Source organism: Paralichthys olivaceus, chromosome 10 (genome assembly GCF_024713975.1).
Source record: "Paralichthys olivaceus isolate ysfri-2021 chromosome 10, ASM2471397v2, whole genome shotgun sequence".
Taxonomy (NCBI): Eukaryota; Metazoa; Chordata; class Actinopteri; order Pleuronectiformes; family Paralichthyidae; genus Paralichthys; species Paralichthys olivaceus.
The window spans coordinates 25,520,884-25,525,893 of record NC_091102.1 but is presented as its reverse complement, the minus strand read 5'-3'; positions in this window follow the sequence as shown (position 1 = coordinate 25,525,893).

Below are 5,010 nucleotides of genomic sequence, written 5' to 3'. Positions count from 1 at the left end.
CAGGACCATACCAGAGATTTGATTTCAATAGTGTTTCTTACGGTGAATGTATTTATCAGTTATTTTGACTATATTGGATTGTACACTCCACACAAATATAAATGCAACACTCTGTTAAAATCTACCAGGTGAGCAATGCACAACTGCTGAATTTCAGAAACCATCCTAGAGATACCATAATGAGATCCTCAGGCCCATTTTCTTGTCATTCATCTACCACCATCGCCTCATGTTGCAGCATGATAATATATGGTTTATAGGTAAACCGTAGGGTGTGGCCAGACAAGCCAGTGTGTCTTAAAAAAGTATCTGCGCACCTTGACAGCAGGGTGATCATTCCCCGCACATATAGAGTATGTATGTGATATGATATGATAGTCTCTTCACTCAGAGAACCAAGGTTACAACGTAATCAAGTGTTATAAATGTGAATGTAATGTGAGTGCAGAAATGTCAGTGACAATGACCTGCTGTTGCAGAAACAAAATCTCTTGTATAGGATTGATTTGCATCACATATAATGATAAACATATTCTCTGTATGTGTTGAAATCTTTATAGTCATGAACATTATGTGATTATGGACAGATTTCCTAATCTGTCATTAACCACAATCTCTGTTTCTGTCAGTGTTTTAATCAGAAAACCATTGGAGACCTCACAGACGTCTGTGTCTATGCTGCAGAATTGAATACCGTTGCCTTTTTTCTTTTATCCATTACTTTGCCAAATATTTTCTAAAAGCACATTACTGTATGACAAAGCCAAGCGAAACATAAAGCCATTGTTGGTTTGTATCCGACCGAAAGGAAGATGCATTGATGGATCTAAAAATTCACATAGCAGATGTCTTAAAATTAAGTTTCTTTAAATGTAAATGTATTTCTGTAATGATTGTATTGTATAAAATAATGATTTTTAACTGAACTGAATTCGAGACAGCTCCTCTTGGTGTTCCGGAAGTTCCCGTCTCCTGAAAAGAAAATCCTTACTCCAGCTAAACCACCATTCATGGTGCATCTTCCCTGGATTTTGAACGCATGCATAAACGTGAAAGTTCTGCATGGGACGAGATCACCACAATTGCGGACATCTGCCTACCTGTCCAGCGTTGTGCTATACAGATGGCGGGGAAGTGCATGTTGATGTGGGTACAAGCTCCACAAGCCCTCTACCGACACCGATCCCACTTAGCCTTAAAAGCCCTTTAAATCCCCACTGACCCAGGCTGCTCAACTGGACTTGGCTCCCAGTAAGCGGGCCAGGCGGAAGAAGGCGGTCCACCCTACTGTGAGCAGATGAACCAGCCGTTCCATTCCCCAGGGCCACCCCTCCCTCTCTGCGACGCACAGGCCCATAGCGTCCAGCCAAGAGAAGAAGAGACGCTGTTCAGATTCTGTTCAACGCTACATAAAACTCTCACAAGCACTCACACTTAGTTTATGTTTTCCCAGTGAAAATGCGTCCAGGCTCACAGCCAAGGGCGCAAGGTGACAAATGTTCAGAAAGACATTCCTGACGGCGGGTGTGTGCATGGGCATAATATGGGCCATGAAAAATAGTGACAAAGGATGTCAGCCTGTCAGGCCTCACACAATCTTTGTTCCAATATGAATAGGCTCCTCCACATGTGCAGCATTATTTTTGACTACTGTGCAGTTGAGAGAGCTGCTTATATGGAGTTAACCACAAGCTAAAACTCCTCGAGGATGGGTTGAGCTGCAGGGTAAGTTGTCATGGTATCATACCTCAGGTTAAACCTTATCTCCCTGTATTGTACCAGTCTACCACAAAGTTACCCCCGAAGTCACAAAGTTCAACTGAACTTACCCTGATAAGCCAGTTATCTCGCTTGATACAAAATGAACATAGAATATAATCGATTAAGTTTTCAGCTGTCTCTGCATAGATGCATATGAAGAAATTCCCAATCCTCTCATTCCTACATAGTTCAGGTTCAGTTTGATATGGTGGCAAAAGCATACCTGGATTACTTTGTGTTCACAATAAAAAAGTTAAGCGAACCACAACATGGACATAAGGGGATAGGTCACCGAAAAATTTGAATTCACTCATTATCGGGGGCGCTGTGGAGACACGAACAATGTAGGACATGTTTTTCAGTCGCTCCTGGGAAATGTGATTATAATATAGTTTTAATGTCATTTTAAGTTTGTCGACTGTATGCAACTTCAAGGTGATTGAACATTTTTAAGAGACCTGCATCTTGATAATATCGAGCTGTCGGGGGAAAAATTCGTCTACGAAGTACGGTTGGAACAGGCGGCAACTCCAGCCCTCAGAGCCCATGTCACCTGAGAGGCCTGGTGCTAATGAAGAGATGCTACGTAGCATTAAGGTAATGATGGACGACCAACTGAAATTGTGGCAAAATTCGAGTCAATCATATCGGAGCTGGTCAAAAAGGAGGTGCTGACTGCTCTCAAACTGCTGCAAGAAAAAGTCTCCCTGCAAAGTGGAACTATTAGTTACCTGGAGCGCTAATGAGCACTCGGACCAGCTGACTCAAATCAAATCAAATCAAATCAAAGTTTATTGTCACATGCACCAAATAACTTAGCGTCATCAGAGCAGTGAAATTCTTGTGACTTGGCAGGCAACATCTACGCAGTAGACGGGAAATACAAGATAAAAATTAAAAAAAAAAAAAAAAATGTATAATAACATATGACATATAACATAGTAACATATAACATTTAACATAACACATTTAACATAACATTTAACATTAACCTAGTAAATAACATTTAACATAACATTTAACATATAACCTAGTGACATATAACATTTAACATACAACATAGTAACAACATATAACTTTTAACATATAACATAGTACAACAGTTTAAATTTGCATTTAAATGAGGGGCTAGCAGCAGTTTACAGGGTGAAGGAGTGCGGGATATTAAATTAAGTATTAAATTAAATAATATATGTGTAGTAAGTGTAGTTGTATGAATGAGGGAGCAGAATGTACATGGTGATGCGACTGTTCAGTGGGTTAGTGTTGCTGGTTCAGAAGCCTTACGGCCTGGGGGAAAAAGCTGTTTGTGAGTCTGGTAGTCCGTGCTCGGATGCTCCGGTAAGGTCTTCCAGACGGCAGCTGTGTGAGGATTCCATAGCCTGGGTGGCTGTGGTCCTTTATGATGTTCCGTGCTTTTCTCAGGCATCTTGTGTTGTAGATGCCTTGCACGGAAGGGAGATGGCAGCCGATGATACGCTCCGCTGTCTTCACCACCCTCTGCAGGGCCTTACGATCAGCAGCGGAGCAGCTACCATACCAGGCAGTAATGCAGCCTGAGAGGATGCTCTCAATGGTGCATCTGTAAAAGTTTGTTAAAGTTTTGGCAGACATGCCAAACTTCTTGAGTCTCCTCAGGAAGTACAGGCGTTTTTGGGAAGTTTTGACCACCGAGTCCGCTTGTCTGGACCAGGTAAGGTCATCCTGGATGAACACACCGAGGAATTTGAAGTCGGAGACTCTCTCCACTACAGCTCCCTCGATGTGTATGGGATCGTGACCCCCCCTCTGCAGCTTCCTGAAGTCCACGATCATCTCCTTGGTCTTGCAGACGTTGAGAGACAGGTTGTTGTCTTGGCACCATGTTACCAAGCCCCTTACCTCATCTCTATAAGCGCTCTCATCGTTGTTGTTAGATGAGACCCAGGATGGTAGTGTCGTCCGCAAATTTCAGGATGATGTTAGAACTGTGTGTTGCTACACAGTCCTGCGTGTACAGGGAGTACAGGAGGGGACTGAGTACGCAGCCCTGAGGGGCCCCGGTACTCAGGGTCAGTGAAGAGGAGGTGTGGTTGCCCATTCTCACCACCTGGGGTCTGCTCGTGAGGAAGTCCAGGATCCAGTTACACAAGGGGGTTTTAAGACCCAGGCTCCTGAGCTTGGGGACGAGCTTGGCAGGCACAATCGTGTTGAACGCTGAGCTGTAATCCACAAACAGCATCCTCACATAAGTGTTCGCCTTTTCCAGGTGGGAGAGGGTGGTGTGTGTTGTGAGGGCGATAGCATCATCCGTGGACCTGTTTGTACGGTATGCAAACTGCAGGGGGTCAAGGGTGTTCGGAAGGGTCGAGCAGATGTGGGTTTTGACCAGCCGCTCGAAGCACTTCATGATGGTGGAGGTCAGTGCTACAGGGCGATAGTCATTTAAACAGGTGATGGATGGTTTCTTGGGTATGGGGATGATGGTGGCCTGCTTGAAGCAGGTGGGGACTGTTGACAGTTGAAGGGAGAGGTTGAATATGGAGGTGAAGACCTCTGCTAGCTGGTCGGCGCACCCCCTGAGGACACGGCCTGGAACTCCATCGGGCCCAGTTGATTTACGAGGCTTCACTCTTTGAAGCTCTCGCCTCACGTCAGCCACGGTCAGTGACAGAGTGCAGTCATCATCTCGGTCCTCGGCCAGTCTCGCGGATGGAAGGAAGTCGGTTGTCTCAAACCGTGCGTAGAAGGTGTTGAGGTCATCAGGTAGAGAGGCGGCGGGCTGATCATCACTGCTATTTCTCCCTTTATAGCCAGTGATGTGTCGCAGGCCACCCCACAAGCGTCGGGGGTCAGAGCTGAGGTAGTTGGATTCCAGCTTGTCCCTGTATTCTCTTTTTCCATCTCTGATAGCCCTCCGCAGGTCCCATCTGGACTTCCTCAAGGCCTCTGGGTCACCGGAGTTAAAGGCAGAGGACCGTGCTCTGAGCTTAGCATGGACATTACCATTTACCCAGGGCTTTTGGTTAGGGAAAGTCCTGACACTGACCCTAGGGACGACATCATCAATGCATTTGGAGATATATGAAGAGACAGTGTCTGTGTATTCGTTGATGTCCCCATCCGCTGCAACACAGAACATCTGCCAGTCTGTTGTTTCAAAGCAGTCCTGGAGAGTGCTAATGGATTCAGCACTCCAGCGTTGAACTGCCCGAAAAACCGTTTTTTCCTGTTTTAGGCGCTGTCTGTAGGTTGGGATTAGCATGATGG